Genomic DNA, 24,824 nt, shown 5'->3' on the forward strand with positions numbered 1-24,824 from the left:
CGGGACTTTTACTGATTGTTTCCCACATGCCACGGTACAGCGCAATTTCTTGGTTCATCCACACATCGTACCATAATTTTATAGTCTCTTACTTTTTCAGCAGGACTTGAGATTGCAAACCGAATTTGTGTCTGACTTGTGCGGGTGATGCATTCATTGGTAACACAAATACACGCTTGTAGATTTTCATTTGAAGTTTGTCCAAGAGTTGTGCACTCTTGCCATGATGTAATACGCTCCCATAAGCTATTGTTGGAAGTAGCTTGGCTTCATTATTGTTAGCAGGGGAGAGACCAGGGGGCCTCTGAGTTCGGATGCCAAGCTACTGAAAGCGTGCAATAGGACCATGCTCCTCTTTTCCATGATGTTTAGGTGCGTAGCAAAGTTAAGACGCTTGTCCAGTAGTATCCTGTGATACTTATAACTTTCAACCGCTTCCAGTTTGACTTTGTGTATAGTGAAGGTTGGTTGCACTTTATGGCGTCGGTTTATGACCATAATCTTGGTTTTTGTACTGTTTATTGCTAGCAAATTCTGTTTGGTGTAGCAGGTCAATTCCTGTAATAGACGTTGCAGGCCTATTCTTGTCTGGCTTAGTAGGACCACATCGTCGGCATAGGATAGGTGTGTTATACAGAGATTACCTAACCGCGGTGGATGAGCATTGATCTGATCAAGGCTTGCTGTTAGATCCGCCATGAATAAATGGAAAAGGTGAGGGGCCAGGACACAGCCTTGCTTTAAGCCATCAAAGGTATTGATCTTCCGGGTTAGCCTCTGTCCATTGTCGATCTTTACCTGCATCCAGGTGTTACTATACAGGTCAATGATCGGCGTTAGGATTGAGTCTGGCAGGCCCTGCTGCTTCAATTTGGCTCATAGTAATTTCCTGTTGACACAGTCGAAGGCCGCCTTAGAGTCAACGAAGCAGGTATAAAGTCCCTGGTGGTTTTGTAGGCTTTTTTCACCGATTAAGCATAACGCCATTGCGTTTGCCATGGTACCTGTTCCGCGATCCATGTCTTCCTGGCCGATGATCGAGCCATTAGTGCTGGTAATAGTCGTTCTTTCCTGGTTCATAGCTCTTGGCATTTCAGGTTCAGTTGTTGACGTTGTGATCTGGTTCGCCGTTAAGTTTATTGAGAATGTATCGACTATGTGTTTGGCCCAATCGTTTTTGGTGATGCATGTCATATTTACAGGTTGAGCTGCTCTGTTAATGGAGTTGACTTGTATCCAGAACGCCTTGGAGTCTGACTTTTTTATGTTGTGCAGCAATTTGACTCAGAAGTCGTTAGCTTTGTTCCTTTTTTCCATCCAAACCAGCTTCTTGTATTGCCTCCTTGTCGATCGGACTTCTTGCCAGATACTTGGGTTTGGCCTTAGTCCTTGTTCCCGTCTTGTGAGCTTCTGAAGTTGTTTCCTCATAGACAGTGCTGTTTTTGTGAGTTTTATATCAGTCTTCCGATAGGTCTTCTTTTTTGCATTGCTATTGGACCTTGGTAGCCTTTCCAGGAAGTCAGACCAAGTTTCTGAACATAAGTCCTTTTCTGCAGTTGTTTGTTTGAACAGTTTCTTAGCTTCTAATGCTATTTGTGGTAGGGTGTTACTTGACCACCTTAACTGCTTCAGGTTGATTGTTGAGGTTATGCCTGGATTAGTTGGTGCCTTTACGTGCCTGGAGGGACTCAGTTTCATCTCGATGTGTTGCATTGAGTGATCGCTGTCTAGTGAGCAGAGTATTTGGAATTTTTTAATTAGACTTAGCAGGGGTAGTGTAATTAATGTATAATCCAAGGTGGAGCTTGCATTGTGCCCTATATAGGTAGCGGCAGGAGGTTTGTCATGAAAGGTTCTTCCGTTTATTACCCGTAGGCCAAGGCGTTCAAAGTCCCACATCAGTTGCCTACCCACTTTGTCTGTCTTCTGGTAGGAACCAGTAGGCCACGGGTGCTCCGACGCTGCAGGGGCACACTAAAAGGTGTGGCGGTCGTGCACTACCAAGAGGCCTAGGAGCAGTACTTCCGCAGTAGGGGAGGCCGATGAAGCACCCGCACCTCTCCACTGGCGAACCAATCCGTGTTCACTCCAGGGGCTCAGTCTCGGCAACACCAGCCTGCTGCAGCTCGCAGGGGAGGAGAGGGGGCCTCCTTAGTTCGATGGGGGCCAGGGGCGAGTCACAGCAGCAGGGAGGGGGCCAGATGCTCACCCCGCGTCTCACCGCCGCTACCTCAGCCCCTCGACCACTCCCGAGTCTCAGCCCGTCAGGCAGGCTTGGTCCGCTGCTGTGGGGGGCAGAGCGGGTCTGGCAGAGAACAGCAGCCTGGGCGATGTTCTCGGCTATCAGCGCCCCCACCAGTCTCGGGTCTCCACTATGCCCAAGTGGATCCACTGGATTCAACCGCCTTCAGGTCCAGGTGGTAATCTGTAGTGGTCGGGTCTGCACCCGACCAGGCCTCAGGGTTTCGGCCACCACAAAAGACACCTGAGGCAGGATTCACTTAGTAGGAGGGAAGACCTCGAGCGGTCTCCCGCGGGTTTATGTATACCCTCGTAACCAGCTCGCTCCGAGGGGTGTAGGGATGCATGGGTGTGTTACATTTTAGGGGAGTGCCCGGATGGCTCTCTACATCCCTCCTTCATTTTAGTCCGACATCAGAACACTTTTACCGCCTTCACGGGGAAGCACAGGCAAAGTCTCGGAGTCTTTGGCTAGGACCAGGGTTGGGTCGAAGGCTGTAGCGTTGGCTTCGGCCACTGGGGGATGTTGCACGTCCAGTTGGGTTTTCCTGGGCCTCCTCATTGGCCCTGGTTTGAACAGTTGAACTTGGGCTGGCCCAGGCCCCTTGATCCAACGGTGGATGCCCTTCCATCGCCGGACTCCACGCCGGAGATGACCCTGAGGGGGTTGCTTTTGGTGTCGTGTCCTGAGATGCCTCCGCTCCCGGGTCTGCTTCCATTTCCTGGGCTCTCTTGAAACTGGAAACGTTGCGGGTGACTATTTGATTTCCTCTCCGGGCTGTCACCATCGTTCCTTTGACCCTTTCCACCGTCCAGACCTCAGGCTCATATGGTGTTCGAAACTTCCACCCAGGGTGACGGTCCTTGATCACCACCGAGTCCCCTCTTGTAATCGTTGGCTCCTGCGCGCGACGAGTCTCGCTTGCTTTCCTGTTCGTGTTTTCTCTCCTCGCCCGGATTGCCTCGTCGTCCCTCAGCTCAGGCGTCCATGCCGGATCTGCCGGTATGCTGTCTCTTGGGGCCCTTTTGAATAGCAGGTGTGCGGGAGCACATTTTGTGGTGCTGTGAGGAGTTTTGGCGATATGCCCCATGAAACTGGTCAAGGGTGGATTCTGGGTTTTCCCCGTTGTCAACGGCGATGCGCAGTGCCCGATTGAGGGTTCTCATTAGCCTTTCCACCTCTCCCATTCGCTTGGGGCCACAACGGGGTGAATTTCCTGTGTCGAATGGCGAGGTTGGCCAAGTAGTCTTAAAATTCCGGTCCTTGGAAGGGGGGTCCATTGTCGGACTTGACCTCCGCAGGCAAACCCATTAGTGCAAAGACCCTGTCCAATATCGTCTTCACTTGCGGGAACGCTGTCGACGTGATGACCTCCACAGTTGGAAACTTTGAGAATGAATCTACAACGACCATCATGTGACGGCCATCGGGAAAACTGACGAAGTCCACACTCAAGTGTGTCTATGGGGCATCGCAGGGCTCCTCGGTGATCACGGGTGCTGGCGCTGGGTCTCCTCCGGTGATTGTGCAAGCTTGGCTTGACCTCACCATCTCATTCACCATTGCATCCATGGCCGGGAACCACACTTTGTTCCTAAGTCTCCATTTGGTCTTAGCCATTCCTTGGTGTCCCACGTGGGCTAAGGCGAGGGACCTCTTCTGTAAACTTTCAGGTACTACAATCAAATGACCTCTCAAGACGACTCCTTCTTCTCCCACGCTCAACTCATGCCGCACCTGCCATATTTGTTGCAGAGTGTGGCCGACCTCCAGCAGGAGGGTTCGGGCCCCATCCATAAAGTGAGCCCAGCTGTTGCCTTCCAATGCTTCTCGGACTCTGGGTAGGGTGGTGTCTTCATGGGTGGCTTGACCTATCTCAGCCAGCGTCATTGCTTTGGGGCAGGCCGACTGTGAAATCATGCTGACGAAGGCTTCCACGCTGCAGATGACATCTGGGGGCCGGGCTGACACATTCACTTCAGGATGTCGGGACAGATAGTCCGCAGGATTGTGTGCCCCCGGGCGGAAGACGACTTTGAAGTTGTACCCTTGCAGTTGCACAGCCCACCGTTCGATTCATGGGGGAGCCAGACAGGTTGATCCTGCAAACAGTGGCAGCAGTGGTTTGTGGTCGGTTACTACGGTGAATTCTTGGCCGCATAGGTAGAGATGAAAATGTTGGCACGCCCACTTGATGGCCAGCGCTTCATGTTCGATCTGTAAATGTAAATTTACAGGAATTTATATAGCGCAAACCAACCGGTTTCTAAGCGCTTGCTTAGGGAACCCGTCCTGGTAGTCCCCTGTGAGATAAGCCCGGCAGGGTATCCGCAAGGTGAAAGCCAGGCATCCCGCCGCGAGGGGCCATTGTGAAGATTAAGCAAGCTATTGCCCAGAGTCGCAGAGTGTGAACCCGTGAATCGAGTACGCACCGGAGTGAGAATTGTCGAGTCCATGGACATTTTAGGACTCAAGACCCCGCCGAGCCGGGAATTGAACCCTGGTCCCGGGCTGACCTCTGCTTCCAGGTCTGCCTCCTCTAACCAGTGAGCCACACTTCTCCAGTGTGTAGCGTGTTTCAGTTTCAGTCAGTGCTTTGCTGGCGTAGACAACTGGCCTCCATACCTCAGAGCCATGGTCCTGCAGGAGCACTGCCCCTAGTCCCACTGGACTCGCATCAACAACGAGCTGCGTCTTGCGTGTGGCTGGAAGTACGCCATCACGGTCTTGTCGAGCAGGCTCTTCTTGATGTCCTGGAAGGCTTTGTTAGCTGCTACAGACCAGTTCCACTTCCAGTCCTGGCGCGTGAGTGCTCGCAGGGGCACCGACATCGCCGCCAGGTTAGGGGTGAATCGGCCGCAATAGGTGGCCATGCCCAGAAAGCTCCTCACCTCTGTGGGGTTCCGCGGGGTGCACGCTGCCCCGATGGCCTCCACTTTCTTTGGGTCCACCTTCAGTCCTTCACGCGTGAAGGTGTATCCAAAGAAATCAATACTTTCCTGGTAGAAGGAGCATTTTGACTTGTGTAAGGTTAGCCCACAGTCCACCAACCGTTGCAGCGTTGCTCGCAGGTGTGCGTGATGCTCCTCGAGCATGTCCGAATATTCCAGTATGTCGTCGCTGAGATTTATAACTCCTCGCAGCCCCGACAACACCTCTCGAATTGCGTTCTGGAAAACTTTGGCCGCGGACGACACTCCAAAACTAAGTCGCCGGTAGCGACGTAGCCCCACATGTGTCGAGAAAGTTGTGATGTATCGACTTTCCGGTTCCAATTCGAGCTGATGGTACCCTGCATTAAGGTCCAATTTTGAAAACCACTTTGCGCCGTTCAAATCGGCCACAATATCGTCCATTGTAGGGGTGATGTGTCGCTCCCGTTTCACAGCCATGTTGGGTAGCCTCATGTTGACACAGAGTCGAATCGCTCCTGGTTGTTTGAGCTTAGGGGCCACGACCAATGGAGACACCCACGGTGTGGGCCCGGATACCTTTTCTATTACTCCAAGTTCCTCCAGCTTCCATAGCTCTTCCTCTACCTGCGGTCTGAGGTTGAAGGGTACGCGACGGTTACGGAGAGCTATAGGTCGTACTGAGGTGTCGATGTGAAGTCTGAATTTCTTCCCTCTGAGTTTGCCCAAACCTTGGAAGAGCTCTGGGAATTCTCCCAGCAGAGCCTCCGCATGAGACTCATGCACCTGGTTTGCGAAAAAGACAAGTTCTAGGTCCTCTGCCGTGTGACAACTGAGCAGGGTCCCTTTGTTTCCTTCGGTCACATGGAATCTTGCCTCTGTGGAGTGGTTTCCGCTCACGATGGTAGTTTGAATCACGCCCCGCAGCGGCAGGGGGTCAGTTCCTCCATATGTGTATATTTTTGCACTTGAGGGCGCGAGGGGTGGCTTCGTGATAGCTGCTCATACTGGTCAGAGTCCATTACATTCACTGAAGCTCCAGTGTCAATGAAACCTTGTACATGGGTGCTCTCAATGGTGACTGTGGAAGCAAAGGAGTTAGGTCCTTAGCGGGCCTGAGGGAGGGGGCTGGACCATATGAACTGTCGAAAACAAAAAGGATGCCCGGACCCTCTTATCTTGATGTGGAGCTTAATCGATAGAAACCAAGTACAACTTTATGAAACCTGGTAAGGTACTTTTATTTATACCTATTACTCTTGTTTTTAATTCTTTTTTATAAAAGTTTTTGGTTTTTGGCAAAAAATAGATACACATTTACACTCTATTTTACAATTATACAGTTTTAACAAGAACAAACAAATTTGAAACAATATCACAGTAACACAGAACAATAATACACATTACAAAAAAACATTTCATTAGTTTTTCAACTGAATTCATACTTGTAAACAAAACAAAGCAAAATGCAAACAAGAGCAAGAACAGAATATACTGTATCTCAGTAAGTCACTCAATGATATAACTGGCTCTTGTGGATGTGCCGACGCGTTTCAGGTTCGAATAGCGAGTTTTTGAACCCTCATCAGGGCTTTGTTACTTGTCTGTGTGGGACACAAAAATAATAAAGTTTTGTTGGTGATCTAATAGCCTCGATTGATACCATCACTTATTCAAGGAAATGATGGATAAAATACCTGTGTCTTTCAGGCAGAGCGTATTTTAGTACGTGGACCTGGGGGACGATGCTTCAAGCTGCAAACGTTGTAACAAAGCCCTGATGAGGGTTTGAAAACTCGCCTGAGTGTGCCAGTGTGCTCTCGCTGCCTGCACCCCTCTAATCTCCCACTGCACCCCTTCCCCTCTCGCACTCGGAGCCCCCCAGCCTGACAGCTCCAGCTATCTGAGACCTCGCCAGGCTCTAGCACCCGCCTTTCCTTTCCTTTTATTTTTCTTTCGGTAGGGTGGTCTGTGCTCAGGCCATGTCTCCGCTCTCCCTTCACGCCTCTCTCTCCTTCCAGTTCCTGATGACCACCAACTCCCTGACCACCTGCTGTGATTTCGGCGGCCAGGGCCTTGGCGCAGACCCCCGTCTACTGCCCGGTGTATGAGATCAGTCTGCTGGCCATGGCGACCGCCCAGGGGGTCTACGGCAGCCCCATCTCCTCTGAGCAGGGCTACGGCAAATACGTGACCTATGGCCCCAAGGCGCCCGCCTTCTAATCTCTGGGAAGTGTGAGGGGGGGCTGCGCGGCTCCGGGCAAGGCCACGGGGTGTGAGGAGGCTGTTCACGCTCGAGAGAGAGCCACAGTGCCCCAAATCTGAGTCTCCTCCAGTACCTACCTGCGGGGCTGGCAGAGGCTGTGCACATCGCTGCTTGCAGACAGGGGACATCAGATGCCACACTTTCTTTCGCAGACCTGCGCCGGGCCAGTGGAGACAACTGCACACCAATTAATTATGAAAAGCCTCAGAGGCCCGGCCAGGCCCAGGCGTGCGCATGCGCACCAACCATTTAATAAATGAAGAGGCCGTGGCATGCGCGCACCATTTAATTGTATCAGGAAAACTTGAAGAGGTTTACTTGCTGGCTCCGCTGGGTGAGGGGGCCCGTGGAGCGTGGGGCCCCCCACACCGCGGGGGCCTGTGTTACGCCCCTGGGTGAGAGTCTGAGACTTGGATGACTGCACTGTACAAGGCCTGCGGACTGATCGCGGTAGTGGGGTCTGGCTCCCGGGACCTTTGGATCCATTCTGGTCATATTTTCAAACTTGTCAATGAGTTGATTTCATAATGCTAAGCTATATAATATCATTATGCTATTTCTATCTTCTTTGCGCTGACTTCCCGCCAATACTTTGTGCCTTCTTCCTGCCAATATTGGCAGATTATATTTATGCTGTTATTTTAAATTACCCATCTTTCAAACACACTATTGTAACATTTTCTTTTTGTGTTTAGACCTGTATCTGTTTCATGTCTTATATGTAATTCATGTACTCTGAAGTCCCTATGTAATGTAACTCGTTCTATTGTAAAGCACTCCGAAACCTTCGGGTAAAGTACGCGCTATATAAAGACGCATAACTAAATAAAAATACTGACAAAGGGCACTGATACTAGAACATTGGCATTTGGACCCTAATATGGGAACACCGAGAGATGTACATTGTGAGCGACACCTGCATTGGTAGACAGCCACAGCGACACCGATCCTGGGACATGGGGATACAGGGACAAAGGTCACAGACACATACAGTGAAACTTACATAAATCCACTGACTCTGGAAAAAGAGGACACAGTAACACTAAGGCATGAACAGAAAGACTAGGTAAGGGACACAGAGCTAGAGACCATAAACACTCAGAGCATGGACTTAACAACAAGCACGCCTGTGCTCACAACTAAACAACAATGTGCTTTGAACACTCCTCAGCACCAAGAAGGGAATATGTTGACAAATGCTGGACATCAGCAATACTCCATAATCTTTAGCCTTAAAATGATAAGGCAGCCTATCAGCAACCATACACTGACCCCACAGCACTGCCCTAATAATCCCAACCATGTAGTAGCCAATGTGGATTCCTAGAATGCACCTTTACAGCTTTCAAGACTGGGAGAAGGCCACATGTGTTCTGCTGTCACAGTGAAGAAAGGAGGTACTGACCACCCCCTACAGTGTTGGGGGCGGTCTCCCTCCAACACTGGGCTCCTGTGGCGTCTGAGAGCTCCTGACTGGTTCCGGAGCGTGTGGGGGGCCCTCTATGTAGTTTGCAGAGGGGCGGGGGTGGGAGTGCGCTCAAGTTTCGTTATGCCACCTGGTCAGGCCATCTGCATGTAGAGGGGAGGCGGGGCTTTTCTTTCCTTTGTTGGTTGAGCCGTCTGCATCATGTAAATTGCACTGCCTGCCCATTCCATTTGAAAACAGTGTGCAGGCTGCCAGAAAATGAGAAGGAGAGCAGTGCAAAGTGAGACTCCAGGACCAAATTGTATCCCCACCAGTCACTGACAGTTGCTTGGTGCAGTCAGTGCTTGATTTGTAAGAAACGTAAGTGCAGGCTCCAAAATGTTTCTAAGAAAGAAGTTGCTGGCACACCTGAATTCCAAAACTGACTAGTTTTGATTCCACCTCATCTCTCCATCTTCCTCTGCCCTACACTTTCTGTATATTTGCCTCGTCTTTCTGGCTCTTTTTCATCCCCGCTTTCCCTCTTTGTCATGGTTTTCCTGTCACTTCCTCCTCCTTTCCCATTTTCAGTCGGTGGGCCAAAATAAGATGAAAACTAAGCCCGGGTCCCCAAAAATGATTGGTGGTGACCAGCATCTGCAACCACATGCAGAAACTAAGCACAGAGTTCAAGGCTGAAGAACAATGCTTGCCAGCTGCTTGGTTAGCTCGAATGTCTGTGCATAATGACTTGGGCCCATTGCCACACACACTGATCTGTGCCACACCTCCCTGGAGAATTTATGGCTACTTTGCCTATCTGTCCCAGTCACTGTTCCATCGAGGGCTGTCCTGCAAGACCAGGTACATTCAATTCAGTGGCGACTAACAGGCCCAGCGTGTCTTTGTACTAGCCAGATCTGTGTTATTTCGCTTTGTTCAAAATTGTCTTTAAACCTTTTGATTAATATCCTTAGTTGTTAGAATCGTGTGCCTAGAAATGAGGCCTCTACCCAACATTTCCCCAAAGGTGCCCTGTGGAAGAACAAACATCCCTCGATATAATTGGACTTATGTTTTATTCAGATTTTCTTAATTTTACTGCCAGGGAGGGCTTTGAAAACACCGTTGATGTTAATGGTTCACTGCTCTTTAAAATGCACCTTCCCTTCTTTAAAATGCACTTCCCTTCCTACTAACAAGCACAAACGTAGGGTTGTAGAGGCAGAACGATACTATTACTTTGAAGATACTACAAAGCATGTTGCGTTCTTCAAACCTCGCCATATTATGCCCTTTTTGAAAAGAGATTGTGCTGGGCCCACATCGTTCAACCATTAGACGGTGTTTGTTCCTTGGTGCCATGTCATCATCTTCCTCTGGCTACGGTCTTTTAGTCTGTACTAGTAGATATCCACTAGATGGCAGTCTTGTCACGCGGTGGAATGCTGCAGGAGCAACATAGATTACGAAGCCAAATGAAAGCCTGCCTCGCTTTGCACATTTAAACCTTTAAATTGGGGGGTTGTTGCTGAGAAGATTGCGTGCAGCGCGGCTGACACACCGAATCATGCACTGCCAGGGCTGGGTCAAGCTCCTGACCCAATCTGGAGCTCTCCAGCCAGCCCGTGCACAGTGCCAGAGGGGGCCCCTCTCGAGCTTGGAGCCCCCCCGCCCCCCGCACTGCGGTGGCTGCGGGGGTTATTATTACGCCCCTGATCTGAAGAGTCAAGATCACTGTCATCACACCTGAAGCACCCAACATCGGTGGGCATTCATCTACCGAGCTGTTGGTCTCTCCAAAGTGACCCAGACTTTGACCCCTCTGCTTTCAGGTTTTTCTCATCTAGAATCCATCCATGTTTTGGTTCTATGGGACACTTTTCTTTCTTCCAGCAGCAGCATTCCTTTGTTGACATCCATAGAGGGTTTCCGACGCCACTTCGTGCATATGCACCCAGCTCCTCTGGGATAGGTAACTCTGGTACAAAGGTATCCACGGGTGAGGTGGCTCTCCACACTCTTAAATTCCAAGGGTTGTTTTTGTAATCTGCTGGGAAGGGTCCTTAATCTCTGATTTTCCAACCGCGACTTTCCCATTGAATTGTACGGAGCACGCAGTCATGTTCTCACTTTGCACCCGTCCCCCCTGGGGTCCCGACTCACTCACCTTGGCTGGTTCCTTGGGGTCCCTTATACCACTTACTTAGTATAGGGTTTGGTCTCCCCCGGGAGCCCACTGTGTATTGTGCTACTTACGTTTGATTCTTTGCAACTGATATTATTATAATTTGTGTTCTATCGTCATGTGGAGGATACTAGAGAGTGTTAAATATATTTAATAAATACCTATTTTTATAACTACTGTGTGGTTTCCCTTTCATTTAACCAATACTATAAGATTGTATTCTGGTAAAACAAGGTGCTTAACATTCCTTCAAGACTTAGCCTGAAGGCTGCTCTCCATAGCTACCACTAAGATAGCTTTCTATAAAGGTTATCTTTGACCTAATCACCGTAAGGGTTGTTTGGACTGGTACAAGGTGCCCACTTTAATTATTGGACAGCATATACCAGGCCAACGTCTCATATTGGTGTGCAGCAGTTGGGATTCAAGCTTGCATTGTTTTACCAGATAAATCTTTTGCATTGATTAATTGAAAAAACACTAGTATCTAGGAACATATAATACTAACTTAAGATAGTAAGTTCTACTGAACGTAGAGTTAGGTAAGTCAAGGGTCTAGCATGCCCTTTCTCCAACCTAAGAGAGTTTAGTTCCCACTCGGCTAGGTAGGTGCCTACACCACACCTCACTAGGTATGTCTTCTAATGGGAATACCACTGGTGGCATCCTGCCTACTAAATATGATAGCTTTGCATTCACTGAATTAAAAGCCATGTGTGTATCTAGGAAGCTGAAGACAGGGAGAAATGCCAACCTATCAATGTCCCATTGATGCATTACTGCTAGATGAGATTAGGAAGCAGGGTCGGACTGGCAATGCTGGGCACTGGGCAAACGCCCGGTAGGCTGCCAGGGGTGGGGGCCGGTTTTTTGGCCGGGGGCTGGTTTTGTTGCTGGGGCCGATTTTTTGTACACACTCACTAGTACAGTAGTAGTCACTGACTCGTCACTACTGTACTCTGCTGTGCAGCGTGCGTCTGCGTGACTCTCACTCTCTGCTCACTCCGTGAGAAAACTTAATCAATCTCTGCTGCTAATCAAATAATGCATTGGAGTGCGAGTGTCATTTTAGGGGGTGGGTCGCACGCGCGCAGCGCACAGATGTCTCCGCCCGGCGTCCGCTGCCGCATCTGCATGGTCTCTTAGTCTTCTTCAGTTCACCCACCTTAGGGGGTGGGGCTGGAGCGGATGTGGCTGTTGGTGACATGGGCATTAGGGCTCGCACAATAGTGTGCGTGACCCGCATTCCAGAGAACTAAGCCAGACGACGAGAGAGGCTCTCTCTCTGCATCGTCCCCCATAATTTAATTATTTCTAGCCTTAGCCCTGGCTCCTGCCTGTACCAGTGTCCCTGCTGCCAACTGTCTGCCGCCCGCCGCCCGTGAGTGTCATTTGCATTTTTGCAAATTGTTTGCACTTGCAACCAGATAATATGTTATACACTACCACAGCAGAAGGTGCAGTAGGAGAGTGGGGTCAACGCGGCTAACTAACCGTAGGATCGAAGTACATGTAGGCAACCGCGGGAGGGGCAGAGCTGAAGTCTTAAGACCAGAGGGCCACAGTGGGAGAGGAAGCGAAGCGTGCATTCTTTGGATTAGCTCCATTGTCATTTATGGGGGGGTGGGGGCGGCAGCTCATTGGAGAGATCATTTCACATTGTGTGCGTGTCTGCGCGTTTTTTTTATTGCCTTTGTAACATTAGGTTGACATTTCATAACAAATGCTGCTTATGTGCGGAGTAAACAAAGCTCTAAAACGACGAGGCCGGCGGCTTTTTCTGCACAGCTGCATCGCCCCATTTCTGGTTTCTCTTTTCTATGCCCTTTGCTGAGAGTGCCTCCTGCTCCCCGGTCTCTGGGGCTGCCCTAACCTTGGCAGGTAACCAGCTCACATGAGCATTACCTTTACCTGTTTGTCTCCAGCAGGCAGATAACAACACACGGGCTATAAGGGGTCGGCATCAGGAGGGTGTAGAAAAGAGGGGGGGGATAGATTCAACATGGCATTGTCGGCCGGGATTAAACAAAAGGTAAAGGCCGCCGCACCCTACCCCCCCCCCTAAAACGTGCAAGAAACCCACAGGTTAAGGATAAACCTGTACACGTCACGTGTCTTTCATGTGTTAAAAAGGAGAACAATTTAAGGTGCTGAATCCGAGGCCACGTCATCATGACCACAGCATACAGAGGCAGAATGGAGCTGTGCACCTGTTATGATCAAAATCAGACCAGCACGAAAACTAAAGGAACTACTGCATGAGCTTCAGCTCGGAAATATTGAGCTGTGGTTACCACTGTTTTTCCAAGTTTTGCTTTCTGCACCTCATGAGCGAACTGACTGTAGGGGTCTTGTAGGCCTCGCGCAGCGCCCCAGTGCGATAAATAATGACCCCAGGACACGCTCTTAGCCTCCGCGTGGTCCGGACTAGTTCCGTGACCACGCCTTTCTTTATTTATAGTACGCGCGGCCGTGATACGTCACGGTCGCGCTAGAGCACGGCTATATGCGCAAACACTAGACCGCATACCAGCGGTCTTCAAACATTACACTCCTTTCAACCTTTATTAAATCAAAAGAAAAGGGGGACAACCACAACAGTAGTCTGTCTCATAGTCACTTGGTTAACCAGGGACAGGTGATAAATCAAAATGGCCGGCAGGCCTGTTACCAGTCTGATGATCAGGTACCACAGTCTTAGCCCACGGCAAAGTCCGCCAGCTGCGAAGAGGGCGCGGGGTTTCTTCTCAGCCCATAGCCAGCAGCTTCCCCTCGGAACAGGACCCTAAGAGGGGTGTCTTGTCGGGCTGGAGTTGGTGATAGCCCGTCAACGGAGGTGTGGAGGCTGTCTGCATCTGATCTCCCGGAATCCTGAGAGTTCGCCACAGTTCTTTCCTCTGGGTTTTCTTGCGCACTCCCTGGGGAGCCGATGCCGGACGCCGAGGGGCTTGAGGAGGTACTGTCCTGGTCTTGATTTTGTTGTTCTCCAAACGGGATGGCCGCTCGCTTGAAGAATGATACGTTGCGTGTGACGCTCTCGCCGTCGCGCTGGGCAGTCACCATCGTGCCCGACCGGCGAGTGACTGTCCATGGACGGGGCTCAAATGGGAGTCTGAACTTGCTCCCGGGGAAACGGTCCCTCACGTAGACCCAGTCTCTTTCCTCTATGGGTGATTGTCTGGCCCGGCGCCTAAAACTGGCGTACTCATTCGAGCGTCTTCTGTTCCGCAGTGTTTGCTGGGGGTCTGCCTCATTCGGGGTCCAGGTGCGGTGATGAGGGATGGTGTCTCGGACAATTCTGCCCATTGCCGAGGGTCCCGGGGCGGTAGTAGTTGTGCGGTGAGGCGTTAGCCTGTATTCCCTCAGGAATGTATACAGAGCTCTCTCGACTGGTGTTCCTTCTGCCTGAGCGATCCTGATGACTTTGTTGAGGGTCCTCATGAACCGCTCCACCTCGCCATTGGCTTGGGGCCATCTGGGGGTGATCTTCCTGTGTTGAATCCCCCATTCCTGGAGGTAGTCGGCAAACTCTTGGCTTTGGAACGGTGGCCCGTTGTCCGTCTTCATTTGTTCAAAGATGCCATGTGTGGCGATTATCTTTTCCAGTTTGGCAGTCACCTCCCTGGCGGTCAAAGATGTTATTATTTCGACTTCGGGATATCTCGTCAGATCGTCGATGACGACGAGCATGTAGCGGCCGTCCGGAAGGTGTCCGAAGTCGGCGCTTACTCGTTCCCATGGTTTCGTTGGATCATCCTCGGTGATTACCGGGCCGGAGGCTAGGGTGGACCTGCCGCTTGACACCAGTGGCAACCTTTTACCAGTTGTTCGACCTTCTCATCCATCTCCGGGAACCAGACCTTTTCTCTGAGCCTGCTTTTCGGTTTCATGATCCCTTTGTGGCCGCGATGGGCCAGCTCGACGGCCTGTTGTGTTAAGACTCGCTGGCATTACAATTCGGGGTCCGCGAAGAAGGCACCCTTGGGCATCCACCGATAGTTCATCCTTCACCCTGAGGATCGCCTCTAGGGCCTTCCTTGCCTCTGGAGTTCTCTGACCTAGGGAAGTCTGGAGTGATTTCCAGTCGCTGTTTCGGCACGCCTCTATTGCCAGCTGGAGGACCTCGTCATTTCGGGTCGCTTCCACCTTCAGGTCAATGGGTAGGGGTCGTGAGCGCTCCAGGATGATCCTTACATACTCTTCCGTTTCTTCTGCATCTTCCCTTTCCTGTGTGGTTGCTGCTCGGGGATGCCGGGATAGGTAGTCGGCTGAGTTGTTTGCACCAGGCTTGAACTCCAGCCTGTAGTCATACTCTTGGAGCTGTAAGATCCACTTTTCGATTCTAGGGGAGGCTTGGAGACTGATCCCCGGAATAGGGGAAGCAGAGGCTTATGATTGGTGGATACAGTGAAAGGATGTCCATAGACGTACACGTGAAAGTTCCTGCAGGCCCAGTGGATTGCGATGGCCTCCCTTTCAATTTGAGAATATCGCTGTTCGGTCTCCGTTAGGGAGCAGCTCGCATAGGCTACAGGCACCCAGTCCTCTCCATTTTGGCTCTGTGTCAGTACCGCCTCTAGTCCATACGGGCTGGCGTCAACCGCAATGTTAGTTGTTTTGGTGGGGTTGAAGTACGACAGAGTGGTGTTGGCGGACAGGGCGGCTTTGGTGTTCTGGAACGCCAGCTCTTGCTCTTTTTCCCAGTGCCATGGGGTGGTGGATTCCGTGGGTTCCCTTAGTGGCCTTGTGAGGTTGGCGAGGTCCGGGATGAACCGCCCGCAGAAATTCACCATTCCGAGAAAACTCTGCACTTCTGACGTGTTGGTCGGGGCGGGGGCTGCTTGCACGTCTTTCACCTTTTCAGGGTCTGGCGCTACTCCCTTGTCGGAGAAGGTGTATCCGAAGAAGCTGATGGTGTTCTGTAGGAACTGACACTTCTCTCTGTGTAGCGTAAGGCCTGAGTCTCTGATCCTTTGCAGCACACTCCTGAGCCTCCGGTGGTGTTCTTCCCCGGTGTCGGCGTATATCAGCAGGTCGTCGCTGACATTGAGGACTCCTGTTATTCCGCTCAGTACCTCTCGAATTGTGTTTTGGAATACTTCCGCTGCGCTTGATATCCCAAAGTTGAGCCTCCGAGAGCGTCGGAGTCCAACGTGAGTGGAGAAGGTGGTGATGTATCTAGAGTCCGGGTGCAGGGGCAGTTGGTGATATCCTGACCTCAGATCCACTTTGGAAAACCACTTCGCTCCATTCAACTCTCCCAGGATGTCGTCTATTGTGGGCGTCAGATGTCTTTCTCTTTTGACTGCGGCGTTGGGCAGGCGCATGTCGACGCAGATGCGCACCTGCCCTGGCTGCTTGGATTTTCGCGCCACCACGATTGGCGATACCCAGGGGGTGGGTCCACTGACTTTCTCGATTATTCCTTGCTTTTCGAGGTTCTCCAACTCCTGTTCCACCTTCTTTCTTAGATGGAATGCTATCCGTCGATGACGCATGGCCACCGGCTGAATGGATCGGTCGATGTGTAAGGATACTTCCTTTCCACGGAGACATCCGATGCCTTTGAAGACGTCTTCGAATTCTTCATTGATCGTTTCGAGTTCCTCCTCCAGTACTGCCATTGCGAAGGATATTAGATGAAGTTCTTCTGCTGTTTGGCCACTGAGTAGCATTCCACTGCCTTCTTTGGTGACGTAGATGGTAGTTGGCGCTCTCTTGTCCTGGTGTTGTACTTCCGTTTGGAAGCACCCGATTAGCGGTATGGGTGTCTTTTGGCCGTAAGCAAAGACTCTGATCTTCGCTGGTTTTAGACTCTGTTTGCCCCGCAGTTGTGCATAAACGTTTGCCGCCATAAGTTCGATGGATGCACCTGTGTCGATGGTTGCTCTCACCTTTTGGTTCTGTATCGTTATTCTGCACTTCGGGAGTCGCCGTTTTTTCCTCAGCGGCTGGTCTATGGCAAACACATAGTGTACCGGGTAGCTGTGGGTGTCGTCATCCATGTCTTCGCTCTTGGGGTTTTCCCGTATAGCATGAGCAGCTTCAGGTCTGGGCTTAGACGACCTGCATACAGATGCGAAGTGATTCATGCGCCCGCATGACCCACACTTCCTTCCTCGGGCTGGGCAGTCCTGTGCTCTGTGTGGCGCGCCACCGCAGTATCCACAGTCTTTGCGGCGTTCTAGCAGCCTTCCTCTCCCCGCCGGGCGTTGTTTGGGCCGCACCACGTTGACGTGTTCCGCCAAGTGCACCTGTTCTGTTTTAATTGGTCTGTGGAGTGCTGCTTCCATATGAGACGCCCTTACCTGAGATAATTCTTTAGAGCGGCCCAGCTTTAGGATCTCCACTAGTGGTTTGCCATCCTCTTGGAGGATCTTCACCCTCAGGTCGGAGGAGTAACAGCCCTGGATGATTTGTCCTCGAATTCCTTCTTGCTCGTCGCGGAATCCGCACGTGCTCGCGAGCTCCTTCAGGCGGCCATGTAAAGCATTGAGGGATTCTTCCGCTTCCTGTCGCGCTTGCCGGAATATGAATCGCTCGTAATCCTTGCTTTGCATCGGCTCAAAATGGGCGTTGAGCGCGTTAAGGAGCATGACATATGTGTGAGGAGTGGCTTCCGTCAGGGTTTTGTAGATCCGATAAATATCTTTCCCACCAAGATGTAGGAGGAGTGCCCAGCGTCTCTCCCTCGCCGTGACTGTGCCTTCGAAGTAGAATTGTAGCCTTTCAACCCAGTCCTTCCATCTTGGGGCAAAGGCCGCCGGCGCGCCGGCGATGGAGAAGGGTTCAATTGGCGGAATGGACGCCATAATGGGGAAAAGAGTTGTCTCTCACCGCCTCGGGTACACGGGGTAAGTAACTGCAGGGCTGATATTCCACACCGACTGGGCCGCCGGGATGCTCTTGCAGGGAGCGTGATGCTGGGCTGTCTTTAACAGGGCCCCCTCAGGACGCAGTTCATGGATGTGCTAGTTCCTTCCTCCTGTACCACTGTGGCGCGGGGAGCGCATGGGGCCGCAGTGCAGGATTCTCCTCTTGGGCCCAGGCACTTCGGGGCTGTGTCAAAGGCTGAGCACCCCTCTGACCTTCTGGCAGCTGGGAAAGCGCGCCGTCATCCACTCGCTCTGGGGCCTCACACCCCATGTGGTACTGCCAGTGGGGCTCAGCCAGGCACAGGACATCGCCGATCGGTGGAGGGGCGGGGCAGGTAGTGCTTCAGGGCACATGATGGGCTCTTCAGGCCCTCGTCGCCATTGTAGGGGTCTTGTAGGCCTCGCGCAGCGCCCCAGTCGCAGCGCGATAAATAATGACCCCATGACACGCTCTTAGCCTCCGCGTGGTCCGGGCTAGTTCCGTGACCACGCCTTTCTTTATTTATAGTACGCGAGGGCGGGGCGTGGCTTGGACGCCGATGGCGATGGTCGCCTGAGAGCTCGGCTCCGGGACTGAGCCCACTTTGATCCTGCAAATCGGAGTCTACGGGGCACCCTAACCCCTGCAATCCGGAGACCGGACCGGTGGGGACCCTCTGGGACACCCGGTAACACTCAAAAGTCGGCTGTTCCGACGGAAAACCGAAGTTGAGGTGACCAGCGGAGTGGGACCCAAGATGGCGCCCGGACCTTCTCGGCTTCTTGGCCGAGACCCTCGATCTGGAGGAGCACAATAGGACGACGCGCGCCCTCTCCATCCTGTCCCCCTGGAATGCTATACTTGGGGTGACGCTTGGAACGGGTCCGGACACGGTGGCCATCCCCTGAAGGGCTGCTGGCTGAACTCCTGTCGTTCTTGGAACACGGACGCCCGGTGTCCCGGGGTGTGAGGACGACCCCCGCGGGCCACACCGGATTGCCCCCACCAAGTGACTGAACTCCATGGGCAGCACTGCACCCCGGCGCCACAGAGTCTCCGGCGGACCTGGTGACAATCACTCCAGATCCTCATTGGCCAGACGGGCCTGCCCAACCTGGCGCCACTCATCCCCGCCTCCTCCTCGTGGGCCGCTGACGACACGGTGGTGGCGCTGCCCGAGGTTGCGGAGGGACAGCGGATCCTGGAGGCGGCGATCGACGACTTGCACCACAGCGACAACATGCCAGGAGAGGCATAACCGGCGCCCGCACCTAGTGGCGACTCGGACGGACCTCCATCCGTGGGACGCAACCGCCATGGGGAAACCAAGGGGCCCCAAGGCGACCACCCCAGCCGCCTCGGATTCGGAGGCGCCGGACAAAGAGGATCGAGGGGACCCCGGGGGCTCCGGGGGTCCCCACTTGCAACAACAGTTTGACCGAGTCCTGGAGGCGATCGCGACCACGCGCTCAGCCCTGCAGCAGGATATTGCTCAGGTCGCGACGAGTTTGGGCCTCCTCAGGGCGGATCACGGAAAGCTCTCGGATAGAGTCAAGGAGGTGGAGAGCTCAGTGAAGTCCTTGGAGCCGGCACAAAAAACCTTGGCCGCGACCATGAAAGATGCCCTATCCCGGACTGATGTCCTGGACAGACGGGCGGAGGACGCTGAAGGACGCAATAGGCGGAACAACATTCGGGTGGTGGGTCTGCCGGAGAAGATCGAAGATGGCGACATGGTGGCCTATCTGGAAGCGTGGCTCCGGGACACGGTAGCCCCTGAAGGCCTGTCCTCCTTTTACACCCTGGAACGGGCGCACAGAGTGCCGGCGAGGCCGCCGCAACAGGGCCGCTCCCCTCGGCCGGTGATTGCACGTCTGCTGCACTTTCGGGACAGAGACCTCATCCTTAATACCGCAAGACATAATGGCCCTTACACGGTTGAAAATAGCCAGGTGAACATTTTCCTGGATTACCTCTTTCCTGACGGTCAAGCGCGAACTCCGGAGCAAGGGCATCCAATATTCGCTCCTCTTCCCTGCAAGGCTCCGCATCATCGTTGATGATAAGACTCAGTTCTTCGATTCCCCGGAGGAGGTCAGCGACTGGCTTGAACTCTATAGAGCGGGTAAAGATGGCTTCAGCTCGTCCTCACAGTTGACAGTGGAACCTGGGCAACAACGACGATCTAAAAGAATTTGAAGCCGCCGTGGTAGGGCGGGCAAACCTTCGACAGTGGAGACAATGGCAGAGCGGAAAGGAGTGCTGGAGATGGTGTCTACTCTATCGGGATCACTGGGTGGCCCCATTCTTGAGGAATCGAACCCTGGAGGCGAGGGAGCACCGTCAGAGACTGAGGACTCAGATACTGATAGCACCCACACGCCGGTGATAACTCCGAACTCGGCTGAGGACATTTTGGATGGTCAGGGATAACGAGGTGAGCTGTTCCAATTTGGGTGGGGGTGGCGCCCGGGACGGTCGGGAAGGCGGGTGTGTGTGAACTCCGGTGAGGGGGGCCCCGATCAGGACGTGGCTTTTTGTTTTGGGCTCATTGTAGTCTCGGCAGCCTGGGCATCGAGGGCCCATTACCGGCGCCCAGCCCGCACCTAGCCCTTAAGGCCTTCCTGTGGTGGCGACCGCAGGATTAGTCGGGGATTGTGGGATAGTTTGGGGTTTGGTTTGGATGGGAACTAGGTGTCACTATTTGGGTCCGGTTCTGGGGAGGGTGGGTAAGGGTTTGTTTCAATCGGGGGTTGTTGTTTTTTTGTTGGGGAAAATGGCCGCCATCAGTGTTGCATTGACTGTTGCTCGCTCGTCGTTGGAGCCTTGGAGGGGGGACCCGGAACGGACGGTGTGGGACAATGGCTGATGTTGCTAATGTGAAATGCATTACTTGGAATGTGCGGGGGCTCCACACTATGTCTCGACGCCACAAAGTTCACGCTTATTTAGTGCGTAGAGGGGTACAGATAGCGCTGCTGCAGGAGACTCATCTCAACAAGGCGGAAGGGGCGTAGATGGAGAGGACAGGTCTTCTACACCACGTACTCAGCGTATGCGAGGGGGGCGCTCATATGGATCAGGGCTGGGGTCCCCTTTCAGGTCACGAGGACGGTGTTGGATCCGGAGGGGCGCTACGTGGCTCTTACAGGCACTTTGGGGGGTAGAGACTTGAACATTTGCTGTATCTATGCGCCTAATGTGGACCAGCTTGCCTTCCTCTCTAGGTTATCGGGTTCGTTGGCCCACTGCCTCTCAGGACCCCTCTTACTCGGGGGTGATTTTAATTCTGTGGTGGACGTGGAGGCCGACCGCTCGCACCCGCCCCTCCCGGACTCTCCAGTTCGCCGGGTAGCGAAAGGGAGGAAGGAATGGCAGGCGCAATGGGGGCTCACGGACGTCTGGAGGGTACAACATCCCAACACTAGGGACTACTCCTATTTTTCGGGCCTACATGAGTTGCACGTGCGTCTAGATGGGTTCTTGGGATCGGCGGAGCTGGTGTCCGCGGCGGTCCGGTCTGAATATTTGACCAGGACTATCTCGGACCACAACCCTCTCCTGATGGACCTTCGATGGTTTCCCGGGATCTCTGCTGTCCCCACCTGGAAACTGCGCCCGGAGATGCTAGAGGACATAGTCTTTAAGGCGGACCTGGAGGACAAAATCTCGGAGTACTTCGCCTCTAATGGGGGTACTGCGGGATCGCGAGCGTTGGAATGGGATGCCTTTAAGGTGGTGATCAGGGGCTACTGTATTACAAAAAAAGTAGGCATGCGGCGCGTCATCATTGATGACTTGGCAGCGGCTGATCGGAAGCTCCGCGAGATGGAGCTTCGTCGCCCCGGGCGCCCCGAACTACAAGAGCGCACGGCGGCAGCGAGGGAGGCGGTGGCGGCGGAGGTCGAGCGGCTACGCTGCTTCGACTACAAGGCCTACACCACCAGGTCACTCGTGGAGGGGGATAGATCGGGCGCACTGTTGGCGTGGCTAGCCAACCCCATGCGCCGGACCTCCCCGACGACGTCCATGCGTACGGCGGAGGGCGTTGAGGTGCACACCCAGCCTGAGATCTTGAGCTGCTACCTGCGATACTATGAGCGACTATACCATAGTGGCTCTGCTAGGGACCCCGCTTTGATTGAGAACTACCTACAACCCCTGGAGTTGCCAACACTGGAACCAGAGGTGGCGAAGGCGCTGGGCTCCGACATCGAACTAGGCGAAATTCGTGGCGCCATTAAAAGGATGGCAAGGAATAAGACCCCGGGCCTGGATGGCCTCCCAGTAGAATTTTACTCCGCTTACGCTGACCTCCTGGCGCCGCGGCTGCTGATAGTTTACAGAGAGGCGAAGCGGTTGGGACGCCTCCCCGGCTCGATGTGCGAGGCCCTAGTGGTTCCCCTCCTCAAGCCTGGCAGAGACTCGTCTGACCCGGCATCCAATCGGCCTCTGTCAATGCTGACGGTTGATTATAAGATCCTGAGCAGCATTTTGGCATCGAGGCTACTGGGGCACATGCGCTTCTTAGTTCATGAGGACCAGGCTGGATTCATTCCCAAGCGAAACACGACCATGAACATTCGCAGGCTGTTTCGCATACTGGGGGAACCGCACCTGGAAGCCCCGTGCCCGGTGATCCTTTCGGTGGATTTAGAGAAGGCCTTTGATAGCCTGGAATGGGACTACCTGTGCAGTCTACTGCGGCGGTTCGGTCTGGGTGAGGGCTTTGTCAGGTGGACCATGGTATTGTACGCCGCGGCATCGGCTAGGGTGAGGGCGGGCCCTCTGATCTCCTCGCAATACTCGGTGGAGAGAGGCACGAGGCAGGGTTGCTCGTTGTCCCCACTGCTCTTCGCGCTGGCGGTGGAACCCCTGGCGCTGCGGCTCCGGTCCGGGGCCCACTTTAACGGCTTGCGGACGCAGTCGGGCCCGCATCGAGTCTCGCTTTACTCTGACGATTTGTTGCTCTTCCTTGAGGACCCAGTGACCGCCCTGAATGGGGCCGCGGAGGCGCTCACGACTTTTGGGGAGGTCTCGGGCCTCCGAGTGAATTGGGCCAAGACTTGCCTGTTTCCGGTCCGTAGGGGCACGTCCAGCCCTGACATAGGTGGGGAGATCAGGTGGGAGCCTGACTGTTTCAAGTACCTGGGGGTATACGTTTACCACGACCCAGCTGACCTCCTGGATGGGAACATAGCTCGCTGTACCCGCGCGTTACGCGGTAGCATGGACTTCTGGGCTACCCTGCCGCTGTCGGTGGCAGGGCGGATCGCCCTACTGAAAATGGTGGCACTCCCCCGGCTGCTCTATTACTTCCGCGCGCTGCCGATTTGGATCCCGCCGGCCACCTTTCGTCTACTACGATCTATGGTAGTGGGTTTCCTCTGGGGCTTGGGCCGCCGGAGAGTGGCCCTCAAGACCCTGATGAGGCCCAAAGCTGAGGGTGGCCTTGCTGTGCCGGACTTTGAGAAGTACTACCTGGCGGCGCAGCTGCAGACCTTTACCCAGGAGGTCGCTAGGGAGTTCCGGGGCCCGGAGGCCGGGAGGGGCACCGGGATGGCTAGGCACGTTATCTCCTTCGTCACATTGCAACAGCGTATGGCATTGCAGGACCTGACGCTGGAAGAAAGGACCGTCCGGTTATGTTGGAACCGTGCCCACGCCCGGGGTCAATTACGGTTACCATATGCGCCCGAAATACCACTGGGTATGTTGACGGCCCTGCCCCACGGGGGAGATTGGTCATGCCTGGCGCACTGGGAGGAGGCGGGGCTGCAGCTAGTGGGGGACCTCTATGAGGATGGGGCGCTGTTGCCCTTCCAGGAGCTTATAGACCGCTTTGACGTCCCTCGTGGCGACTTCCTTTTACACGCGGCTCTGGTCCGAGCGATCCAAGCACACTGGAAGAAAGGACTGGAGGAACCACCTACGTCCCCGGTGTGCCAATATGTCATGATGTCCGCAGGGACGGTTAAGGCGGTCACGTGTCTCTATGGTAGGTTGATTACCGAGGAGTTGACCCCCCTCACCACTCTACGAGCCCGCTGGGAGGCAGATATAGGGAAGGTGATTCCGGAGGCGACCTGGTCACAGCTTATGAGGCGGGCCTGGAAGGGCACGCGCCACGCCCGCTTCCAGTTAGTCCACTTCTACGTGCTTCATAGGGCCTATCTGACCCCGGCGAAGATTCAACAGTACTTTGCCGTGGATTCGGCGGAATGCCCCAGGTGCCGAGCACCCGGGGCGGACTTCATTCACATGCTGTGGTCCTGCCCGGCGCTGTCCTCCTATTGGCTTGGAGTGGGAGATACCTTGACTGGGGTGACGGGGAGGTCCTTGTCGGTTGACGCGGCGGTGGGGCTCCTGCACTGGTTCCCTCACACCCCCAAGAATAAAATCACAAGCAAATTTATTGACCTGGGGCTGCTCCTCGCAAAACGAGAGGTGACCAGGACTTGGAAGGCAAGGGTTGGTCCAACGGAGGCTAGGTGGCATGGCGAACTGTTGAAGTGGGCGGCAGGAGAGAGTACACTGCGTTACCAAGTGGCCAGGAGACAGCATAACGAGAAAGCGCAGGAGGCAGCGCTAGAATGGGAAACGTTAGTGCAGGCCCTCAGAGATTATTGCGCTCCCAGCGATTCCGAGAGTGAAGATGCGACACGGCCCACGTCCCGTTAGTCCACTATAGATCCCCTATCCATTGCACTCTCCCGTAGGTCTCCCGTAGGCTTTCCTACACGCATTGCGACACACTGATGGTGGGGTTGGGGGGGTTCCCATTAGACTTACTAGTTGTTGGGGGGGGGGTTTCCTTTTGTCCCGTTTGTAGGATGATTTAGAAAAGCAGATGACGTTCTTTGGATCATCCGGACCGGCTTCGACATTCCAGCGGATCCCCATTGGTGTTCGCCGCCCGACCTTCGGGTTGTGGGCTGAATGGCTGTGTACACTTC

This window comes from Lissotriton vulgaris, chromosome 5 (genome assembly GCF_964263255.1).
Source record: "Lissotriton vulgaris chromosome 5, aLisVul1.2, whole genome shotgun sequence".
Lineage (NCBI taxonomy): Eukaryota > Metazoa > Chordata > Amphibia > Caudata > Salamandridae > Lissotriton > Lissotriton vulgaris.